The sequence below is a fragment of the Pseudophryne corroboree genome, chromosome 5, assembly GCF_028390025.1.
Source record: "Pseudophryne corroboree isolate aPseCor3 chromosome 5, aPseCor3.hap2, whole genome shotgun sequence".
In the NCBI taxonomy this organism is placed as follows: domain Eukaryota; kingdom Metazoa; phylum Chordata; class Amphibia; order Anura; family Myobatrachidae; genus Pseudophryne; species Pseudophryne corroboree.
In genome coordinates, this window is record NC_086448.1 from 745,882,347 (window position 1) to 745,907,885 (window position 25,539).

At 46.6% G+C, this 25,539-nt stretch overlaps 1 protein-coding gene across 2 annotated transcripts in view; it reads right to left on the reverse strand.

Annotated features, from left to right (window-relative positions):
• Positions 1-25,539, reverse strand: part of INTS8 (integrator complex subunit 8) — a 198,937-nt gene that overhangs the window by 588 nt on the left and 172,810 nt on the right. The gene's annotated exons all lie outside the window — the stretch shown is intronic.

Consider the following 25,539-nt stretch of genomic DNA (forward strand, 5'->3'; position numbering starts at 1 on the left):
CTATATTTTAGGGTTATGTTAATGTCCTTAACCAGCGATAAAATCTCCATGGTCAACCACAATTACCTACATGAACTATCATGTTAAATATGGAGTGCTGGTTATGGGCACAACATATAAAATGCCTTTACAATAAAAGTGGTATTCTGGTGCTTAACGCTATTACTGAAAAGGCAGAGTGGGACGCTTTACAGGCAATCCAGCTGTTGTGAAACTATACATCCCAGCTTACCCTACCACGGTTTAAACATTCTCTAATTAAAACTGGCAGGATGTGCTGGGACTTTGTAGCTTAACAGCTGGAGAGCCACAGTTTGGCCAGACCTGGTTTAGAATATATCTCTTGAATTAATTGTAGCACTCTGATTTCAGTCCTCATGTACTTACCATACTCTGTCCTGTTTGTGTAAAGGCAGCTGTACACTGATTATCACTGTCTGGCATGAAAAATCTTCCAGCATGCCTGTGATAATTAGAGCTCACATCTAACCGTGGATATACTTGCCATCAGCCGGACCAATTATCTGACTGGCAATATCTGATAATTTGGCTGATGGCGAATTTAATCTCATTGCCAGCACTGCCTCCCTTACCTTACACTCCCCTCCCTTACTCATCCTCACTTAACACCTTCTCTCCCTTGATTTCATTAGATTTGCTTATTTGTTTCATGTCTACAGCTTATTACTATAAGCAATTATAACTTTTGTCTGCACAGTTTGATGGATTTTCATTGTAGAAATGTTAAATACACAATGAATGCTAAAACCCTTAATAATAAAAAATTACTGGCTATGAAGAGATGTACCTATGTGAGAACATGCTAGCTTGTAGATGTAGAGCTTGCACCAAATATGATGGTTCCATGGCAACATATGTACAACTGCATACAGGCGAATATAAGAATGTACTGGTGCAGAGAACTCGAACACATTTCCGTCCAACTCTGCACCTGCTGCTAAATGCCCAATTTCTTAACTATTGTCAGGATCGTTATACTTTAATTAAATGCTTTTCTCTGAATCCATTAGGACAGGGGTTCTCAAACTCGGTCCTCAGGACCCCACACAGTGCATGTTTTGCAGGTAACCCAGCAAGTGCACAGGTGTATTAATTACTCACTGACCCATTTTAAAAGGTCCACAGGTGGAGCTAATTATTTCACTTGTGATTCTGTGAGGAGACCTGCAAAACATGCACTGTGTGGGGTCCTGAGGACCGAGTTTGAGAACCTGTGTATTAGGAGATACTTATCTTGGTTGTATGTAAACGCTAGAAGCATTACTGGTAAAAAGGGCGAACTAGAAATACTTGAAGCAAGCAAACAGTATGATATAGGCATTACTGAAACTTGGTGGGACAAATCTCATGATTGGACAGTCAATCTAGAGGGCTATACACTGTTTAGGAGAGACAGACTAAATAAAAAGGGTGGAGAGGTGTCTACGTAAAGCGGTTTTTAAAACCTGATATACGGGAAGATACTGTAGACACTCTCGAGACATTATGGGTAGAAATTGCATGCGGGGAAAAAGGAATAAAGTTAGTATTGGGTGTATGCTATAGGCCACCTGGTATCAACGTATCTGATGCGGAATTGTTACTAAAGCAAATTGAAAGAGCGGCAGGAGACATAGTAGTGATGGGAGATTTTAACTATCCAGAGATAAACTGGAAAAACGATTCATGTAATACTGCTAGGGGCAATATGTTTTTAAACACACTTAATGATAACTACTTAGCTCAACTAATTGAGGAACCAACTAGGTACAATGCAATCTTAGACCTGGTATTAACAAACAATAGGGATTTGGTTTTATAGTAGGGGAACCCATAGGAAACAGCGACCACAATATGGTCACATTCAATATCCGGTTTCATAAACAGCCCTATACTGGCTCAACTAGGCAAAGCGAATTTTGAAAACATGAGGGTATTTTTCAGGGATATTGAATGGGAAGATTTGTTTTTAGGAAAAAACTACGGAGAAATGGAAGGTACTAAAATTCCTGCTAGCTAAAAATACACCCAAATTTATTCCTACGAGCAGCAAAAAAATCCTAAACCGATGTGGCTTAACAAAAAGATAAAGGAACTTATGGGCAAGAAAAGGAGAGCATTTAAAAAATACAAATCTGACGGGGAAGCAGAGTAATTTCAGCACTATAAGGAATGTAACAAAATATGCAAAAAGGAAATCAGAGCAGATAAAGTAGAAACTGAAAAACTAGTAGCAAAGGAAAGCAAAGAGAATCCCAAAAAATTCTTTAAATACATTAATAGCAAGAGATTAAAGAAGGAGAGTATAGGCCAGTCCTGTCCAAACTGCGGCACTCCAGCTGTTGAGAAACTACACATCCCAGCATGCCCTGACACAGCTTTTGCATTCTCTGACACCAAAACTGGGTCAAGGCATGCTGGTATATGTAGTTTCACAACAGCTGGAGGGCCACAGTTTGGACATGCCTGGTATAGGCCCTTTAAAAGACAAGTTGGGAGTCTTAAGCAAAAATGATAATGACATCGCAGACACACTAAATTAGTTTTTTTTCAACAGTATTTACTAGAGAGGACCCAATTCAGGGACTAACACATAATCTCAATAATGAGACTATCCCACTGATGGGTACTTATTTATGCGAGGAAGTAGTCTGTGACCGATTAAAACATTTAAAGATTAATAAGTCACCAGGTCCCGATGGTATTCACCCAAGGGTTCTAATGGAGCTTCACTCTGAACTTGCAAAACCGCTATTATTGATCTTTAAGGATTCAGTAATATCAGGTATGGTTCCCAAAGACTGGCGTATAGGGGAAGTAGTGCCTATATTCAAAAAGGGAAGTAAAGCTGAACCAGGTAATTATAGACCAGTTAGTCTTACATCTATAGTGGGGAAAGTATTTGAAGGTATTCTAAGAGATAGTATTCAGAAGTTCCTTGAAGTCAATAAGGTAATTAAAAGGAATCAACATGGGTTTATGAAGGACAGATCCTGTCAAACCAATTTACTTCGCTTTTATGAAACAGTAAGCACAAACCTAGATCAGGGTAAAGAGGTGGATGTAATCTTTTTAGATTTTGCCAAAGCATTCGACACTGTACCACACATGAGACTTATCTACAAGCTACAAGAATCGGCTAGGAAGCACAATATGCACTTGGGTCAAAAACTGGTTAGATAATAGGGAGCAGCGCGTTGTGGTTAATGGATCTTTTTCAACTTAGACTGAAGTGCTAAGTGGTGTGCCGCAAGGCTCAGTATTAGGACCGCTATTGTTCAATATTTTCATTAACGACCTAACAGAAGGTCTAGAGAGCATGGTGTCAATTTTTGCAGATGATACCAAATTGTGTAAAGTTATAAATGCGGAGGGGGATGCTGAGTCGCTTCAGAACGACTTAAATTAATACAGACAAGTGTAAGGTAATGCACTGTGGTAACAAGAACAAAAATAACACCTACCTACTAAATGGAGTAAAATTAGGGGATTCTGTACTGGAAAAGGACTTAGGTGTCCTCATAGATAGCAAACTAAGCAGTAGTACCCAAAGTAGGACTGCAGCAAAGAAGGCTAATAAGATATTAGCATGCATAAAACGGGGAATTGATGCTAGGGACGAGAGTATTATACTCCTGTTATATAAATCACTTGTGAGGCCACACCTTGAATACTGTGTACAATTCTGGGCACCTTACTACAAAAAAGATATCCTGGAGCTAGAAAAGGTTCAAAGGCGGGCGACCAAACTAATTAAGGGTATGGAGATGCTGGAATACGAGGAAAGGCTTGCAAGACTAGGCATGTTTACACTGGAAAAGAGGAGATTAAGAGGGGACATGATCAACTTTTAAAAATATATAAGGGGACATTATACAGATCTTACGCAGGACCTGTTTTTGGTTAGATCAACAGAACTCGTGGACACTCGCTCAGGTTAGAGGAGAGGAGATTCCGCACAATACGGCGTAAAGGCTTTTTTACGGTAAGGATGATACGTGTTTGGAATTCCCTGCCTGAGGGAGTTGTAATGGCTAACTCAGTCAACACCTTTAAGAATGGGTTAGATAAATTCCTAATGGATAAGGATATCCAGGGTTACGGGGCAAAGTCACACACTATGGTTATTATAAAAAAAAAAAAAGGGGTAAAACGTAATGGCAGTCATCAACTTCAGTCAAAATTTTCTACAAAATAATCGTGCATAGGAGACCACAAATAGGTTGAACTCGATGGACAATTGTCTTTTTTCAACCTTAGATACTATGTTACTATGTATATACTGTACCATGGAGTATAGAGGATACTCTGGGATTCTTAACTTTTTGTTTTATTTGGGAAGTTGTTCTCACACCAAAAACAAAAGACTTGCAGGCTCTGATAATTCTTGGGCAGTATGAATAATCTGGGCGCTGTATTAAATTTAAGAATCCTGTCCTTCACACCTGGGTTAATCCAAACAAACCCATAGAATGGGGTGTGGCGGATGGGCACTACTTATTTAAATTTTATAATCTAAATCCTCTAGTGGGGATAAAAATGATTTCTGATATTCATTGGATCTATGGTTATAGAATAATGCAAGGTTTTTAAATGGTATCTAAACCTCAGATTGTTAGATAATCTCAAAAATTAATTAAATGGAAAGATCTCAATTAAAATAACCCAGAAGGCATAGAAAGTTAAAGACATCAATAGTTTTCTCTTACGTCCTAGGGGATACTCTGCATCCATTTAATACCATGGGGTATAGACAGGTCCACTAGGAGCTGTGGGCACTTTAATAAGAATTTGATAGTGTGCGCTGGCTCCTTTCTCTATGCCCTTCCTACCAGACTCAGTTTAGAAAATGTGGCTGGTGGAGGCGGTTACGTCTCTGGAAGCTCCTGAAGAGTTTTCTGCATTTATTTTCTAAGCTTTGTTATTTTCAGGCAGGACTGGCTGGCACAAGCCTGCCTGGTTTGTGGGACTTGGGGAGGGGGGGGGGTTAATGGTCCCATTCCCCGCTGACAGGACACTAGCTCCTGAGGGAATTATTCGCAAGCCCCACCACGGCGAACATATATTCCCGTAGCACGCCGCCACCCCTTACAGAGCCAGAAGAAAGAAGAGTGGTTAGTACTAAGCCAGCGTCCCGGTTAGCGGGTCGCCGGCTATTATGGCGGCGTGAGGATACAGAGACGCACAGCTTCTGAACGGGGCAGACCGTCTCCTGCTGTGTAAGGACACAGACGCTGAACAGCGGACACAGTACCCAGACTGGCAACAAAGCCATAAAAGGAGTCTGTCTCCATTTTACGCACTTAGACACAAACAGCCAGTATAAAAAAAAGAGCGGGAAGACCATGCGCCATTGAAGGGGCTTCAGTATGAGCAGATCCAGCAGCTCACCAGCGCCATTTTCCCTCTGCAGCTGACATAGACACGGGCAGGGACACACAGCTCCCCCGGAGAGCCTCCAGATTACCTCAGCGGGACCAGGGGGTCATATGGGGGGGGGGGAGTGATTATTAGTGTACTAAGTCCCTAATCTAGGTACTTAGTCTGCGACCCGGCTAAGCTTGGCATTATCAGTATGGGCGCCGTGTGCTGGTTCCATACTCCCTCTCTGTCTCCCTGGAAGGGCTCTTTGTGGGTTAATTGTGCATTTAACCTTTTCCTGTGTGTGTGTGCTGTCACTGTTACAGTATGTCAGACAAAGAGTGTGTTTCATGTAAGGCACAGTGTTCCTCTTCTCCAGGAGGTTCACTAGTGTGTACTCAGTGTAGTATCCCTTCCCAGGCTAGCTGAGCAGAACCAGCATGGCTGGACTCCATTAGGGGAATGATTTCCAACATTTCTACTAAATTGATCCGCAATGAGAAAGAGAAGCAATACTTTAGACCACAGGTTCTCAAACTCGGTCCTCAGGACCCCACACAGTGCATGTTTTGCAGGTCTCCTCACAGAATCGCAAGTGAAATAATTTGCTCCACCTGTGGATCTTTTAAAATGTGTCAGTGAATAATGAATACACCTGTGCACTTGCTGGGTTACCTGCAAAACATGCACTGTGTGGGGTCCTGAGGACCGAGTTTGAGAACCACTGCTTTAGACAATCCATGACAGAGTTTATGAAAAGAGACTCCGTACCCAAACCAGCGTCTCAGTCCCCTGCCATTTGTCCGCAAAAATGTCCTTTGGCCAATATCCTGCAGTCTGACTCTGATAATGAGGGGTCAGACATGGAGGTGGGGGAGGGTAATCTGGCACAGGAAATAGAGGCTATCAGAGAGGTTCTGCATATCCCTGATAAGGTGACAGAAGACCGTGAGGAATCTTAATTTAATATAAAAAAATTGTCAGCCACTTTTCCTGTGTCAAAGGAACTAAGGGGGTAATTCTGAGTTGATCGCAGCAGCAAGTTTGTTAGCAATTGGGCAGAACCATGTATACTGCAGGGGGGGCAGATATAACATTTGCAGAGAGCGTTAGATTTGGGTGGGTAATTTCATTTCTGTGCAGGGTAAATACTAGTTGCTTTATTTTTACACTGCAATTTAGATTTCAGATTGAATACACCCCACCCAAATCTAACTCTCTGCACATGTTATATCTGTCCTCCCTGCAGTGCACATGGGAGGTCATTCCGAGTCGTTCGCTCGGAAAATTTCTTCGCATCGCAGCGTTTTTCCGCTTAGTGCGCATGCGCAATGTCCGCACTGCGACTGCGCCAAGTAAATTTGCTATGAAGTTTGGATTTTTACTCACGGCTTTTTCTTTGCTCAGGCGATCGTAGTGTGATTGACAGGAAATGGGTGTTACTGGGCGGAAACAGGCCGTTTTATGGGCGTGTGGGAAAAAACGCTACCGTTTCCGGAAAAAACGCGGGAGTGGCTGGAGAAACGGAGGAGTGTCTGGGCGAACGCTGGGTGTGTTTGTGACGTCAAACCAGGAACGATAAGCACTGAACTGATCGCAGATGCCGAGTAAGTCTGAAGCTACTCAGAAACTGCTATGAGATGTGTAATCGCAATATTGCGAATACATCGTTCGCAATTTTAAGATGCTAAGATTCACTCCCAGTAGGCGGCGGCTTAGCGTGTGCAATACTGCTAGAATCGCCTTGCGAGCGAACAACTCGGAATGAGGGCCCATGTATACTGCAGGGGGGGCAGATATAACATTTGCAGAGAGCGTTAGATTTGGGTGGGTAATTTCGTTTCTGTGCAGGGTAAATACTAGTTGCTTTATTTTTACACTGCAATTTAGATTTCAGATTGAATACACCCCACCCAAATCTAACTCTCTGCACATGTTATATCTGTCCTCCTTGCAGTGCACATGGTTTTGCCCAACTGCTAACAAATTTGCTGCTGCGATCAACTCAGAATTAGGCCCTAACTACCCTGTTTGAAGAACCGTGGGTTAACCCTGATAAGAAGTTTCAAATCCCTAAACGGTTATCATCTTTTCCTTTTCCTCCTGAGGATAAGAAAAAATGGAAAAATCCACCGATAGTGGATGCATCAGTATCCAGGCTGGTCACGAAAAATTGTATTGCCTGTCCCGGGTGCAGCCTCTCTGAAAGACGCGGCTGATCGTAAAATTGAGACCACACTCAAATCCTTGTATACAGCTTCTGGGGTGGCCCAGAGACCCACTACAGCAGGGCTGGCCAAACCGGTCCTCGAGATCTACCAACAGTTCATATTTTCCAGACCACCTAGCTGGTGCACAGGTGTAGTCATTACTAATAAGATGTGCTGCATTCATTCCTAACTGACAATTCTACAGATCTCCAAGAGGCCTGGAAAACGTGAACTGTTGGTAGATCTCGAGGACCGGTTTGGCCAGCTCTGCACTACAGCATGTGGGTGGATTACAAGAGCCATTGCCAAATGGTTGGGTAACCTAATTGAGGGGTTAGATACCTTGCCTCAAGGGAAGATTATTTTACTCCTGCAACATATACAGGACTCTGCAAACTTTATGGTGGTAGCCATAAAAGAAATAGGCTTGCTTAATGCACGCACCACTGCTATGGCAGTGTTAGCTCACAGGGGCTTATGGCTACGCCAGTGGACTGCTGACACGGACTCAAAGAAAGGCGTGGATGGCCTCCCCTTCACAGGAGAGGCCTTATTTGGAGATGAACTAGACAAATGGATCTCCAAAGCTACTGCTCTTCCTTCTGCAGCTCCCCCAGCTAGGAAGGCTTACTCAGGTGCCAATTTACAGTCCTTTCGGATGGTCAAGTTTAGGTGCAAAGCCAGAGGTTCTTTTACCTCTAGCGCCTCTGGTGGCGGTAGACCACGCAAACCAGCAACTGCCGGTTCACAGGAACAGTACTCAAGCTCTACTGCCTCAAAACCTTCAGCATGATGGTGGACCGCGATGCCAGGAAGACTGGAAGGTGGGAGCCCGGATAAAATTCTTCAGTCACATCTGGTCCAGTTTGTGCCAGGATCACTGGGTCATAGATCTTTTTTCCCAGGGCTACAGACTGGAGTTCCAAAAGCTCCCACCTCACAGATTCTTCAAATCAGGCTTGCCAGTTTCACAAGAGGCAAGTATAACATTACAGGACACCATTAAAAATCTGGTACAGACTCAGGTCATTGTTCCAGTTCCACTTCATCTGCAAAAGAAGGGGTACTATTCCACTTGTTTGTAGTACCGAAACCAGACTAATTCTGAACCTCAAGTCGTTGAACCCATACAAATTCAAGGTGGAGTCTCTGAGGAGGGGGAATTCCTAGTGTCTCTGGCTATCAAGGATGCGTACCTTCACATTCCGATCTGGCTGCCTCATCAGGCTTATCTACGGTTTACACTGCAAGACTGTCACTACCAGTTCCAGGCCCTGCCATTTGGTCGCTCCACGGCACCGAGGGTGTTCACCAAAGTGATGGCAGAGATGATGTTTCTACTCCGCAAACAGGGAGTGAACATAATTCCGTACCTGGACGATCTTCTGGTAAAGGCACCGTCCAGGGAGCGGTTGTTGGACAGCATTGGCCTCTCAACCAGACTACTCCTGGATCACGGGTGGATTCTGAACTTACCAAAATCTCACCTGGAACCGATACAGAGGCTTCCTTTCTTGGGAATGATACTGGACACAGAGTCTCAGAGTGTTCCTTCCTTTGGAAAAGTCTATGGTAATCAAGTCGATGGTTCAGGCTGTCCTGAAACCAACCCGGATCTTGGTGCATCTGTGCATTCGCCTTCTGGGGAAAAGGGTGGCCTCTTACGAGGTGCTTCAGTACGGAAGGTTTCACGCAAGGCCCTTCCAGCTAGATCTATTGGACAAATGGTCCGGATCGCATCTTCACATGCACCAGAGGATCAGTCTGTCACCAAAAGCCAGGATCTCCCACCTGTGGTGGCTACAAACTTCTTGCCTCATCAAGGGTCAGAGGTTTGGGGTTCAGAATTGGATTCTGCTAACCACAGACGCAAGCCTCAGAGGTTGGGGAGCAGTCACCCAGGGGGTGCAGTTTCAAGGCAGATGGTCAAGTCAGGAAGTCGTTCTTCCAATAAACATCCTGGAACTCAGGGCTATCTACAACGCCCTTCTGCAGGCTGCATCTCTACTTCGGAATCAGGCCATTCAAGTCCAGTCGGACAATGTGATGGCAGTAACGTACATAAACCGACAGGGTGGAACGAAAAGCAGAGCAGCAATGTCCGAGGTGTCAAGAATTCTCCTCTGGGTGGAAAAACACGCCGTGGCATTGTCGGCAGTCTTCATTCTGGGAGTACACAACTGGGAAGCAGACTTCCTCAGCAGACACGAGTTGCACCTGGGGGAGTGGGGCCTTCACCCGCAGGTGTTCCAGTGGTTGACACGTCGGTGTGGATATCCACAGATCAACATGATGGCCTCTCGACTCAACAAGGTCCACATATCTGCCTTGTCTATTTTCTTTCAGAAACAATTGGCTTCTCTCCCTGAGGTTCAGACGTTCTTGAAAGCTGTTCTGCACATCCAACCTCCCTTTGTGCCTCCCACGGAACCTTGGGATCTCAATTTGGTGCTGCAGTTCCTCCAGTCGGACTGGTTTGAACAGTTACAGGAGGCAGATGTAAAGTACCTTATGTGGAAGACCGTCACACTGTTGGCCTTGGCTTCAGCAAGACGTGTGTCGAAGTTAGGAGCGTTGTCTCACAACTTCCCTACTTAATTTTCCATGAGGACAGAGCTGAACTCAGGACTCGTCAGCAATTTCTTCCTAAGGTGGTGTCTGCGTTTCACATCAACCAACCTATTGTGGTTCCGGTGGTTACGGACACCTCTGCTACTTCAAAGTCTTTGGATGTTGTGAGGGCTTTGAAGGTGTATGTAAAGAGAACAGCTCGTCACAGGAAATCGGACTCGCTGTTCGTTCTCTATGATCCCAATAAAATTGTATCCTGCTTCAAAGCTCACTATTCTGCATGCTTATTCTACGGCAGGCTTGCCTAGTCCAAAACCTGTACAAGCCCACTCTACTAGGTCAGTGGGTTCTTCTTGGGCGGCTGCCCGGGGTGTCTCGGCTTTACAGCTCTGCCGAGCAGCTACTATGTCAGATTCGAACATGTTTGCTAAGTTTTACAACTTCGATACTTTGGCCTCTGAGGACCTTCACTTTGGTCAATCAGTTCTGCAGGAACCTCTGCACTCTCCCACCTGGTTTGGGAGCTTTGGTACTTCCCAATGGTACTAAATGGATTCCCAGTATCCCCTGGGGCGTAAGAGAAAATAGGATTTCTCCTACGTCCTAGAGGATGCTGGGGACACTTCAAGAACCATGGGGTATAGACGGGATCCACAGGAGACATGGGCACTTTAAGACTTTTAAAGGGGTGTGAACTGGCTCCTCCCTCTATGCCCCTCCTCCAGACTCGAGTTTAGAATCTGTGCCCAGGCAGACTGGATGCACACTGAGGAGCTCTACTGAGTTAGGTTTTTTATTTTCAGGGAGCACTGCTTGCAACAGTCTCCCTGCTTCGTGGGACTTAGGGGAGAGAAGTCAGACCTACTTCTATGAGTTAAAGGCTCTGCTTCTTTGGCTACAGGACACCATTAGCTCCTGAGGGTTTGGAACACTAGGTACGCCTAGGGGTTCATTCCCAGAGGCCGCCGTCACCCCCCTTGCAGAGCCAGAAGTCAGAAGAGTAGAAGATCAGAAGACTTCAGTGACGGCTTTGAGGTACCGCACAGCGGCCGCGCTGCGCACCATGCTCCCACACACAACAGCACCGCAGGGGGGGGCGCCCTGGGCAGCATATACACCTCATATCTGTATCTGGCAATAGCGGACATAGTGCCTGGGCACTGTTCGGACCCCGCCAGTGTAAAAAGTTTAAAAAAAATGAGCGGATCTGAAGCGCGCCAGTATGGGGGCGGGGCTTAGCCCTCACAGCACGGCGCCATTTCTCTTCACATGGCTGCAGAGACGCTGGTCCTTCCTCACACTGCTGTAACAAGTAGCAGGGTGGAAAACGGGGGGGGGGGGGGGGGGACAGCGATTTTGGTGCATTATATTAGTTAGAAAAGCGCTGTAGGTCTGGGACATTGTCTGTAGTGTTCAGACCGGGTTTTGGGCACTGGGGTGTGGGGCTGGCTATATCTCCATCTGGGTCTCTCTGACAGGCTTTACTGTAGGTCTGTCCCCTGTTCGCCCGGTGTATCTGCATGTGTGGTGGGTGCACGTGTGTCGGCATGTCTGAGGCGGAGTGCTCTTCCCAGGAGGAGACTGTGTTAAGGACACAAAAGGCTGTGGGAGTGACCCTGTCGGCACCGCCGGCACCGGATTGGGTGAATGTTTTGAGTGCTTTGAATGCAAATGTGGCTCTGATTAATAAAAGATTGGATAAATCTGAGTCTCAGAACCAGACTTGGAAGAAATCCGTAGAGGATGTGTTGTTTCAAGCCCAGACCCCTTCGGGATCACAAAAACGTTCATTTGCCCAGCTGGCAGACACGGATACCGACACTGACACTGACTCAAGTGTCGACTATAGTGATGCCAGATTAGATCCAAAACTGGCAAAGGCCATTCAGTACATGATTGTGGGTATAAAAGATGCATTACATATCACTGAGGTAACATTTCCTCCCTCTCATGAACTGAACGTGCTTTGTGAAAAGGTTTGGGAAAATCCTGACAAAAAGTTTCAGATTCCCAAAAGGATTGTAGTGGCGTATCCGTTTCCCTCTGGGGATAGGGAAAAATGGGAGTCACCCGCCATTGTGGACAAAGCTTTAGCACGGCTGTCCAAAAAGGTGGCTCTTTCGTCCCATGACACGGCAGCCCTGAAGGATCCTGCGGATCGTAGGCAGGAAAATACATTGAAATCCATTTATATTTCCACGGGTACGCTGCTCAGACCAGCCATTGCATCTGCGTGGGTGAGTAGTGCCATTGAAAAATGGTCAGATAACTTGTCATCTGAATTGGATACCCTGGATAGGGATAGCATTCTTATGACACTAGGTCATATCAGGGATGCTGCAGTCTACCTAAAGGAAGCTGCGAGAGATATTGGCCTCTTGGGATCAAGGGCCAATGCCATGGCAGTCTCAGCTAGGAGAGCATTGTGGATTCATCAATGGAATGCTGATGCTGACTATAAGAAAGCTATGGAGTCTCTACTGTATAAAGGTGGCGTATTGTTTGGTGACGGCCTCGCTCAGTTGGTATCTACGGCTACCGCGGGTAAATAATCATTTTTACCTTATGTGCCTGCACCACAAAAGAAAGCACACCACTTTCAGATGCAGTCCTTTCGGCCCTATAAATACAGAAAAGGCCGAGGGTCTTCCTTCCTTACTACTAGAGGAAAGGGAAAGGGTAAGTGATCACCGGCTATGTCCGGTTCCCAGGAGCAGCAGTCCTCCCCGGCTTCTGCCAAGTCCACCGCATGACGCTGGGGCTCCTCTGCGGGAGTCCGCACCAGTGGGGGCACATCTCAAGCTCTTCAGTCAGTTCTGGGCTCGTTCGGGCCTGGACCCGTGGGTTTTAGAAATAGTGTCCCAAGGGTACAAACTGGAGTTTCAAGACATCCCCCCTCACCGATTTTTCAAATCAGCCTTACCAGCTTCTCTTTCAGACAGGGAAGTGGTATGCGCCAAAATACAAAAATTGTGTTGAAATCAAGTCATTGTCAGGGTTCCCCGTCACAACAGGGAGAAGGCTTTTATTCGAGCCTGTTCGTGGTCCCGAAGCCGGATGGCTCGGTCAGACCAATCCTGAACCTCAAATCCCTCAATTTCTACCTGAAAAAATTCAAATTCAAGATGGAATCTCTCCAAGCTGTGATCTCCAGAGGGGGATTTTATGGTGTCGGTAGACATAAAGGATGCCTACTTACATGTTCCCATTTATCCTCCACATCAGGCTTACCTGAGGTTTGCAGTTCAGGATTGTCATTACCAATTTCAGACGTTGCCGTTTGGTCTATCCATGGCTCCGAGGGTTTTCACCAAAGCAATGGCCGAAATGATGATTCTCCTGCGCAAACGAGGAGTCACAATTATCCCGTACTTGGACGATCTCCTGATAAAAGCGAGATCCAGGGACCAATTGCTGCAGAACATTACGCTCTCCCTGACAATTCTGCAGCAACATGGTTGGCTCCTAAACTTGCCAAAATCGCAGTTGCTTCAGACGACACGGCAGTTGTTTTTGGGAATGATTCTGGACACAGAATTACAGAGAGTTTTTCTTCCAGTGGAAAAGGCTCTGGAAATTCAGAACCTGGTCAAACAAATTCTGAAACCGGCAAGAGTATCGATCCATCAATGCACTCGGTTGCTGGGGAAGATGGTGGCGGCCTACGGGGCCATTCAGTTTGGCAGATTCCATGCCAGAGTGTTTCAGTGGGACCTATTGGACAAGTGGTCCGGGTCCCATCTGCACATGCACCGAAGGATAACCCTGTCCTCCCAAGACCAGGATCTCACTCCTGTGGTGGCTACACAGCTCTCACCTCCTAGAGGGACGCAGGTTCGGGGTCCAGGACTGGATTGTAGTGACCACGGATGCGAGTCTCCGAGGCTGGGGAGCAGTCACGCAGGGGGAAAGTTTCCAGGGAAAAAAGTCCAGCCAGGAAATGTCTACACATAAACGTCCTGTAGTTGAGGGCCATTCACAACGGCCTTCTGCAAGCGGTACATCTTCTGCGCAATCTGCCCGTCTTGATTCAGTCGGACAACATAACAGCAGTGGCGTACATAAACCGCCAGGGCGGAACAAGGAGCAGAGCGGCAATGGCAGAGGCCACAAAGGTGCTCCGTTGGGCGGAAAGACATACAAGCGCTTTGTCCACGATCTTCATTCCAGGAGTGGACAACTGGGAAACAGACTTCCTCAGCAGACACAATCTCCATCCAGGAGAGTGGGGTCTTCATCGAGAGGTCTTTGCAGATGTGACAAGTCTTTGGGGAATTCCTCAAATAGACATGATGGCGTCTCGCCTCAACAAGAAACTTCAGAGATATTGTTCCAGGTCGAGACATCCTCAAGCAATAGCAGTGGACGCCCTAGTAACACCGTGGGTGTTTCGGTCGGTGTATGTGTGTCCTCCGCTTCCACTCGTTCCAAAAGTAATAAAGATCATAAGAAGAACAAAGGTTCAAGCGATCCTCATTATTCCAGATTATCCAGATCTTCAAGAATTACTCATAGGAGATCCCTGGCCTCTTCCTCTGAGGGAGGATCTATTACGGCAGGGGCCGTGCATGTTCCAAGACTTACCGCGACTTCGTTTGACGGCTTGGAGGTTGAACGCCGGATCCTAGCCCAAAAGAGTATTCCCAAGGAAGTCATCCCCACTCTTATTCAGGCCAGGAAAGGAGTAACGTCTAGACATTACCACCGTATTTGGAGAAAATACGTGTCTTGGTGTGAATCCCAGAAAGCTCCTACGGAAGAATTTCAGTTAGGACGTTTTCTCCATTTTCTACAAGCCGGTGTGGATGCAGGCCTAAAGTTGGGCTCAATTAAAGTTCAAATTTTGGCTTTATCAGTTTTCTTCCAAAAGCAATTGGCCTCCTTTCCAGAAGTTCAGACCTTCGTGAAAGGCGTATTGCACATCCAGCCTCCTTTTGTGCCTCCTGTGGCACCATGGGATCTTAACGTGGTGTTGCAGTTCCTTCAATCTCATTGGTTTGAACCTTTACAGGAGGTAGAGTTGAAATTCCTTACGTGGAAAGTGGTCATGCTGTTGGCCTTGGCATCCGCAAGGCGGGTGTTTGAATTAGCGGCCTTGTCTCACAAGAGCCCTTATTTGATCTTCCATGAAGATAGAGCAGAATTGAGGACTCGTCAGCAGTTTCTGCCGAAAGTGGTTTCATAGTTCCACTTGAACCAGCCTATTGTGGTGTCAGTGGCTACTGACGCCTTGCTGGAATCGAAGCTTCTCGATTTAGTAAGAGCTTTAAATATTTATGGCGCCAGAACGGCTCCGTTTAGGAAAACAGAGGCTCTGTTTGTCCTGTATGCTCACAATAAAATTGGGGCTCCTGCTTCCAAGCAGACTGTTGCGCACTGGATCTGTCATACGATTCAGCAGGCTCATTCTACGGCTGGATTGCCGTTACCGAAATCGGTGAAGGCCCATTCTACCAGAAAGGTGGGCTCATCCTGGGCGGCTGCCCGAGGGGTCTCGGCTTTACAACTTTGCCGAGCGGCTTCTTGGTTGGGTTCAAACACCTTTGCGAAGTTCTACAAGTTTGATACCCTGGCTGATGAGGACCTCATGTTTGGTCAATCGGTGCTGCAGAGTCATCCGCACTCTCCCGCCCGTTCTAGAGCTTTGGTATAAACCCCATGGTTCTTGAAGTGTCCCCAGCATCCTCTAGGACGTATGAGAAAATAGGATTTTAATACCTACCGGTAAATCCTTTTCTATTAGTCCATAGAGGATGCTGGGGGCCCGTCCCAGTGCGTACTGTATCTGCAGTTGTTAGTTATGGTTACACACATGTTGTGTTACGGTTATAGTCAGCCTGTTGCTGATGTGGTTCATGCCGTTGACTTGCGTTGTTGAATGCCAGGTTGTACGGTGTGCTTGATGTGTGAACTGGTATGTATCTCACCTTTGTTTAACAATAAATCCTCTTCCTCAAAATGTCCGTCTCCCTGGGCACAGTTCCTATAACTGGAGTCTGGAGGAGGGGCATAGAGGGAGGAGCCAGTTCACACCCCTTTGAAAGTCTTAAAGTGCCCATGTCTCCTGTGGATCCCGTCTATACCCCATGGTTCTTAAAGTGTCCCCAGCATCCTCTACGGACTAAGAGAAAAGGATTTACCGGTAGGTATTAAAATCCTATTTTTAATTACCTACCGGTAAATCCCTTTCTCGTAATCCAGAGGGGATACTGGGCGCCCACCCAGGGCTTCGTTCTTCCTGCACTGTTTCTTGGTAAAGTATTCTGGTTTGTTCAGCTGTTGCAGTTCATGTTTCAAGTTTGGTTAGTATGGCTTTCCTCTTGTTCTTTGTGTGCTGGTTCGTAGTCTCACCACTTTCCTTATCTATCCTTCTCTCAAAGTTTGTCCGTTTCCTCGAGCACAGTTTCCTAGAATGCGCCTGGTAGAGGGGGCATAGAGGGAGGAGCCAGCACACACTATCAAATTCTTAAAGTGCCCATGGCTCCTAGTGGACCTGTCTATACCCCATTGTACTAAAAGGGATTCCCAGTATCCCCTACGGACTACGAGAAAAGGATTTACTGGTAGGTAATTCAAATCCTATTTTCTCTGGCAGGGTCCACAGGTTATCCACAGGATAACAATGGGATATGATGGAGCGACAGCGGATTGGCACCAAACGATCACAAGCTTTCAGTCCTACCAGGATGCAACGGACCCATCCATATATCCCCGCCCACTGGCTCAGGCAAATCAGTTTTTTATTTGGTGCGGCAGGAGCCGGACCATGGTCAGAGGGCTGCTGTTCTTGGCAGCCTTAAGTTTTATTATTTTATTTTTATAGTCTTACTATGTTTTTGAGCGATCTTTCCTAACAGCGTCTTATACGCATATTGGAAAGAGTCGCTCCAACAACTCTCCGCCAGGTCGCAACAACGCTTACCCATGTGTACAGTGCTGTCTCGACCGGTGTCTGTGTCGGATATACTAGCAGGTCCAGCAGACGTTACCAGGCTGTGGCCGGAGCTCGGGGAGAAGGTAAGGCATCGGTTCCACGTAGTCCGGGAATTCGGACACAGACGCACTGTACTGGGAGGAGACTAACAAACAGTAGCTGACGCACCGCCACCACGGGTTCGCCAGCGATAGGCCTTAGAAATCATAAGGCACCAGGATTAGTATGAGGCTGCGATCCCTAGGATTGATGTCAGCGGTGGGGAGTTAGACGCTCTCCTGGTCGCCCCTCCCCCCAGTTCATGACCAGTTTCCGCGAGTCTCCCGCCATGAACTGTTGCCACACTTCCATCTCAGACGCTACCATGAGGGGTCTCAGTCGCAGCATAGGCCGCTGCGTCTGTGTTCACTAAGCGCTACCGCGAGGAGACCCGGTCACAGTACAGGCATCTATATGACCAGTGCGTCTGTATGCACAGTGCGTCTGTGTCCACCTAAGAGTTCCCGGAGTGGCAGTGTACACTAGTAGCGTCTGGATCCACTCAGCGTTCGCTAACGTATTGATCGACCTTGGAAGTGAGGTGAGTCTCCCTGTATCCCACTCTACTGAGTACGGGTTATACAGCACTAAATTTCTATCTACTTTTGTCAGTATAAATAGTTAAATTTTAGTGCCTTTTGCATATGAGTCTGTGTACATTACTGTGGTTTTTCTTCGCATTGCGTCTGAATACTTTAAGATCTGTATAAAACAGAATTCAGTAATATGTACTCCTACATACTTTCAAATGTGTTTGTAGTTGATTATATGCTCATATGACTAATACATAACATGTGACTGACTGCTAGTGTGATTGGTGACTTTAATATATGTTTGTCAGTTGTTTCTTCTGGTCCTCAATGCTGGTGCATGTGTAGGCTCAGATTGATATCACTTTAGAAAGATTAAAGTGATTACAGTCACAAATTGTGTAGTACACTGTGAAAGTGCTGATTATTTATAATGTCTAAGAGCGGCAAAGGTGAAGAGGGTACACTCACAGTAACACCAACACTCATAACATGTTTGTCTTGCAAAACTGTATTATCCTCTCAGGATCTGGTACAGGATGGTTTATGTGCAAATTGTTTTGCATTTCAGCAGATTACAAGGCAGATCCCTGTTCAACGTCAGGTACAGATAGATCCACCGTGGGCGATGTTTGCACAGACCTTGTTCAGTATAGCTGAACGGGTAATTCCTACAGCTTCACTACCAGGAATGGGGTACACTAATAACCCATACATGCAGCTCCCTACTTACGGTATATCTTTTCCCACACCAGCTTCTCCAAAGAGACAAGCTGATAAACCTAGTGTAAGTAAACAGTCAACTTCACAGGCTACACAGGATGATTCATCGGACAATGGAAGCTCTATATACTCTACTTCGGCATACGAGGAACAAGTAGAAGGTCTCAGCTCAGTGGATATAGCTGAGCTAATTAGAGCAATAAAGGCCATTCTATACTTAGAGGATTCAGCAGAGCCTGTGTTAAAAACCAAGGCACCTGTATTTAAATGGCCCAAAGCAGGTAAGACTGAGTTTCCAGGGTCAGACCAGCTAACGGAAATCATGGAAGAGGCTTTGGCTACACCCAGTAAAAAATATAGAATTCCCAAAAAATGGGATTCCAATTATCCTCTTCCAGCTGGGGACTGTTTAAAATGGGAAATGGCTCCCAAAGTAAATACACATGTCATTCGATTAGTGCGAAAATCTATATTGCCTTTGCCTTCAACGTCATTGGATGATGTCACGGATAGGAGAGTGGATGGTCTTCTGAAAACCATATTTGTGTGTCAGGGGCAGTCATAAGGCCAGCCATGGCTGCAGCTTGGATGGCAAAAGCAGTTGCTGCCTGGAAAGAGGTACTGGAAGACGGACTTTCAGCACCTTCTAGGGAGCAAGAATCCTATATAGCTCACATTAAACAGGCTGCAATATTCTTGGAAGAAGCAGCAATAGATATGGGCACTATTGCCTCCAGGGCATCGGCTTCAACAATAGCTGCTCGCAGAGCACTTTGGTTACGTACATGGAAAGCTGATTCAGAATCTAAGAAGGTTCTGGAATCTTTGTCTTTTACTGGAAGCATTCTGTTTGGTAAAAAAATTATATTCTGGAGTCAGAAGCAGACTCCAAAAAGGTAAAAGTTCCTTCCACATATAACCCCAAACGTAGGGGTCCTACTTTTCGGCCCTTTGTGTCACAAGGAAAAGCAAAAGGAAAAAGTTATCGTAAGCAGCCCCAATATAATAAATTTGGTAAGGCGAAAAAGCAATGGGCTACCAGAACGCCAGCCTCAAAACCAGAGAATAAGCCATCAGTTTGATGGTGCGGGCCTCCTCCTGGGGGACCCCATTGTAGGGGGTCGACTTCTTCAGTTTGCACAGATCTGGCAGCAGTCTACAACAGATGCCTAGGTGCAAGAAGTAGTATCTCTGGGGTATGTTTTTCCCTTCAAGAAGCATCCTCCTCGAAGGTTCTTCTGCACCAGCCCATTTCGGGTCAGGGCTTTGCAAGAAGCAGTTCAGAAATTGCTTCAGTCAGGAGTAAATATTCCAGTACCCCCTGCACAACAGGGACAGGGGTTTTACTCCAACCTGTTTTTGGTTCAGAAGCCAAATGGGTCATTCCGGACAATTCTCAATCTCAAAATGCTGAGCAAATACATTTGGGTACCTCGGTTTCACATTGAGACGTTATGCTCCATACTTTTGGCCATGGAACCAGGGGATTATATGGTATCCCTGGATATTCAGGATGCTTACCTACATGTTCCTATAGCACTGTCCCATCAGTGCTATCTCAGGTTCGCTATCCTCCAGCAACATTTTCAGTTCCAGGCATTACCTTTTGGGTTAGCCACGGCACCCAGAGTGTTTACGAAGATTATGGTGGTTATGGCAGCTTATCTTCGCAAGCAGGGGATAAGAATTTTTCTATACCTCAACGACCTGTTAATTCTAGCACAATCACAGGAAGTGCTCCTGGACCATCTCCAACAGACGATAAAATGTCTGCAGAGGCACAGATGGCTCATAAATTGGGCAAAATCGTCTCTAGTTCCGTCACAATGGATGACTCACTTGGGGGCTGTACTGGATTCAAGTCTGCAGAAAATATTTTTACCTCGGGACAAGATAGCCAAGGTACAGTCAAGAACTCAGGAGTTGCTACACAGTCAAACAATATCAATCCAAGCAGCAATGCGACTGATGGGTTTGATGGTGTCAACATTCAACATGGTGGAGTATGCACAATTCCACTCAAGACCTCTGCAGCGTCTAATTCTGGCCAGATGGAATGGAATACATCAGACAATAAAGAAACAGACTATGGTACTTTCACACAAGGTAAGTAAGTAATTAGCCTGGTGGCTACAAACATCCCATCTAGACAAAGGGAGACCCTTTTGGATATCAGATTGGGAGATCCCGACAACAGATGCCAGTCTTCAGGGCTGGGGAGCAGTGTCCGGAAGATTATGGTTCCAGGGACAATGGACCACAGAAGAAAGTCGCCTGCCTATAAATCTGTTAGAACTTCGGGCCATATACATGGCACTGATTCAGGCAAAGGACACTCTTCAAGGAAGACCAGTCCAGATCCACTCGGACAATGTAACAGCGGTAGCATACGTCAACCATCAAGGAGGAACCCGCAGTCAAACAGCAATGAAGGAGGTAAGTCACATACTAAAATGGGCAGAACTCCATCTTCCAGCATTGTCCGCAGTATTCGTTCCGGGAGTCCTAAACTGGGAAGCAGACTTTCTCAGTCGACACACCATTCAAGCAAGCGAATGGGCTCTACATCCGAAGGTCTTTCAGACTCTAGTAGACAAGTGGGGTTTGCCAGAGATAGATCTCATGGCGTCCCGTCTGAACAACAAAGTACCCATATAAGGGTCAAGAACAAAGGATCCCGGAGCAATCTTTGTGGATGCCCCGTCAGTGAAATGGGATTTTCATCTGGCGTATCTGTTTCCTCCGATCATCCTGCTACCCAGGGTAGTGAGGAAAATAAAAGAAGCAAAGGGTGCAGTGATTCTAATAGCTCCGGCTTTGCCCAGAAGGCATTGGTACACAGATCTGCAGAGAATGTCGATGGATGCTCCACTTCTGCTCCCTCAACGTCCAGATCTACTAATACAGGGTCCTTGTTACCAAAGGCATCTGGATCGACTATCGTTGACGGCGTGGCTCTTGAAACCTCTATCCTGAAGTCAAGAGGATTCTCACAACAGGTAATTCAAACAATGCTCAGAGCAAGGAAACCCTCCTCAGCTCACATTTATCACAGAATATGGCAAGCCTATATTCATTGGTAAAGTGAAAGAAATATAGACCAGAAATCTTTCCAAATTTCTAGGGTCTTAGATTTACTTCAGGTTGGAATGGATAAAGGTTTGAAGGTGGCTTCCTTGAGAGTACAAGTATCAGCATTGACTGTATGGTTCCAAAAGAAAATTGCAAATTTACAGGATGTGCATACTTTCTTTCAGGGAATGCTGCGCATCCAATCTCCCTTTGTTCCTCCTACAGTGCCTTGGGACTTAAATTTAGTTGTGAAAGACCTTCAAGTTGCTCCATTTGAATCACTAAATAAAGTGGATCTTAAATGGTTGACAGCTAAAGTTCTCTTTCTACTGACTATGGCATCAGCTAGAAGAGTATCAGATTTAGGAGTGCTGTCTTTTTCGTTCTCCTTTTCTGACTTTTTATCCAGATAAAGCAGTTCTCAGAACTAGGTCTGGGTATCTTCCGAAGGTGGTGTCTAAATTCCACCTTAATGAAGAAATTGTAGTCCCGGCTTTGCAGGTATTGGCACTTTCTGCAAGAGATGCGTCGCTGGACGTAGTCCGGGCATTAAGGATCTACGTCGATCGTACCAGCGCCATCAGAAAGACAGATTCTCTCTTCATTCTCTACGGATTTCACAAGAGAAGATGGCCTGCTACTAAACAGACGCTGGCAAGATGGCTTCGAATTACAATTTCAGAAACATATTCTCGAGCTGATCTACCTGTTCCGTATAATGTCTCTGCTCACTCTACTCGTACGGTAGGTCCTTCATGGGCAGCACAAAATGGTGCTTCAGCAGAACAGATATGTAAGGCAGCCACATGGTCTTCCATTAACACATTCAATAGATATAATTCCTTGGATACTTTTGCCTCTCATGACGCTGAATTCGGGCGAAAGGTTCTCTTGTCCAATCAGTAGCGTCGCCACCACTAAATTGCTTTGGGAAATCCTATTGTTATCCTGCGGACCCTGCCGGAGAAATAGACGTTATGGTAAGAACTTACTGTTGATAACGGTATTTCTCCTAAGTCCACAGGTTCCACAGGGATCCCACCCTGTAGGTTTGCTTCTCTCCCCTCAGTCCCACGTAACAGAGAGTCTGTTGCCAGCAGATCTCTCTGAAAATAAAAAAACCTAACAAAATACTTTCTTATTAGCAAGCTCAGGAGAGCTCACTAAAATGCACCCAGCTCCGTCCGGGCACAGATTCTAACTGAGGTCTGGAGGAGGGGCATAGAGGGAGGAGCCAGTGCACACCAGTAGTCCTAATTCTTTCTAAGAGTGCCCAGTCTCCTGCGGAGCCCGTCTATTCCCCATGGTCCTTACGGAGTCCCCGCCTCCATGCCAGTGAGCTCAGTTTAGTTAACCAGCCCAATGCAGTTAGCAGGTACCAGAGACGACAACCGCTTGCAGCCAATAACGCCACACACCATAGGAGAGGGTGTCAGCGGCTATGCCAATACCAACCCAAAAAAGCTAAGTGCGTCAGGGTGGGTGCCTTGTGGAGCCCAGTGTACCTCGCAAAAAGAGATTTAACAACGGTAAGTTCTTACCATAAATCTCATTTTCTGCTGCGGGCTCCACTGGGCTCCACAAGGAAATAACATCGGGGATGTCCGAAAGCAGTTCCTTATGGGAGGGGACGCACTGTATTGGGCACAAGAACCCGGCGTCCAAAGGAAGTATCCTGGGAAGCGGCAGTGTCAAAGGCATAGAACCTAATAAACGTGTTCCTCGAGGACCACGTAGCCGCCTTGCACAATTGTTCAAGGGTCGCACCATGGTGGGCCGCCCAAGAAGGTCCAACCGACCGAGAAGAATGGGCTTTTATGGTAGCAGGAACCTGATGACCAGCCTGTACATAAGCATATGCAATCACCATTCTAATCCATCTGGCCAATGTTTGCTTAGAAGCAGGCCAGCCACGTTTGTGTAAACTAAAAAACACAAAAAGAGAATCAGACTTCCGAATGTAGGAAGTTCTCTTCACACAGATACGGAGAGCCCGTACCACATCCAAAGACCGCTCTTTGGAAGACAACTCAGGAGAATTAAAGGCCGGAACCACAATCCCTGGTTAAGGTGGAATGAACACACCACCTTGGGTAAATAACCAGGGCGTGTCCGAAGAACCGCCCGGTCACGGTGAAAAATCAAATAGGGGGACTTATAGGATAAGGCACCCAAGTCCGAGACCCTTCTACCTGAAGCAAAAGCCAGCAGAAACAACACCTTAAGGGAAAGCCACTAAAGGTCAGCAGAGGTAAGAGGCTCAAACGGAGACTCCTGTAAAGCCTCCAAAACCACCAACAGATCCCAAGGGGCCACAGATGGCACATAAGGAGGCTGAATCCTCAGCACACCCTGAGTGAATGCATGGACATCAGGCAGGGAAGTGATCTTTTTCCGAAACCAAACCAACAAGGCAGAGATGTGAACCTTGAGGGAGGCCAGACGCAGGCCTAGATCCAGGCCTTGTTGTAGAAAAGCCAATAGCTTGGCCGTACTAAACTTGAAAACGTCATCATTGTGAGACGCACACCAAGTAAAGTAAGCATTCCTGACCCTATGGTATTTCCGAGCAGAAGCCGGCTTACGGGCCTTCAACATAGTTTGAACGACCGCCTCAGAAAACCCCTTGGCCCTCAGTACGTAAGCTTCAAGATCCATGCCGTCAAAGCCAGACGGGCCAAATCCTGGTAAACACAAGGGCCCTGAATGAGGAGGTCCGTCGTTGTGGAAGTAGAAGGAATGATTCAACGAGAGGCCCTGTAGATCGGAGAACCAGTGCCGCCTGGGCCACGTTGGAGCAACTAGAAGTAGGTTTCCTCCTTCTTGCATGAACTTCCGAATTACTCTGGGCAGTAGCGACACCGGAGGGAACACATACGGCAGCCGAAAGTTCCACAGGATTGACAACGAGCATCCACGAACGCTGCTTGAGGATCCCTTGTCCTTGCTCCGAAGACCGTAACTTTGTGATCGCGTCGAGACGTCATCCGGTCCACATCTGGGAGGCCCCACTTGTCCACGAGAAGTTGAAACACCTCTGGATGAAGGCTCCATTCTCCGGCGTGCACGTCCTGACGACTGAGATAGTCCGCTTCCCAGTTCAGAACGCCCGGAATGAACACTGCTGATATGGCCGACAGATGGCATTCCACCCACTGAAGAATCCTTGATACTTCCCTCTTTGCCATGCGGCTTCGAGTGCCGCCCTGATGATTGATGTACGCCAACGTGGTGGCGTTGTCCGATTGTACTTGAACAGGTCTGTTCTGTATCAGATGCTGGGCCAGTGTCAACGCATTGAACACTGCCCGCAGTTCCAGAATGTTTATCGGTAGTAGAGACTCCTTCTCGGTCCACCGACCCTGGAGAGAGTGTTGTTCCAACTCCGCGCCCCAACCTCTCCATCGTCAACAAGACCCAGCTGGATATCCAGAAGGGACAGCCCCTGCTCAATCGTTGGTCCTGAAGTCACCAGCTCAGTGACATACGGACCTCCGGAGATAGGGAGATCATGTGAGATCTGATCCGGTGAAGCAGGACGTCCCACTTGGACAGAATCAACTTCTGCAGAGGGCAAGAATGGAATTGAGCATACTCCACCATGTCGAAAGCCGACACCATGAGACCTAGCACTTGCATCGCTGAATGAATTGACACTTGCGGACGGGATAGGAAGCATCGGATCTTGTCCTGAAGCTTCAGGACTTTCTCCTGAGACAGGAACAACCGCTGGTTGTGGGTGTCCAATAACGCTCCCAGGTGTACCATGCTCCGAGCCAGAACCAGGGAGGATTTCTTCCAGTTGATCAGCCGTCCGTGGGCTTTCATGCACTGGATCGTCAAATCGAGATGACACAGGAGAAGTTCTGGGGAACTCGCCAAGATCAACAAATCATCTAGATATGGTAGGATCCTGACGCCTTGACGGTGTAGTGTGGCCCTCATGACTGCCATAACCTTGGTGAAGACTCGCGGAGCCGTAGTCAAACCAAAAGGTAACGCCCGAAATTGGTAATGAAGGTTGCCCACTGCAAACCGCAGGTACTGCTGATGAGATACCGCAATAGGAATATGTAGGTAGGCATCCTGTATGTCCAGG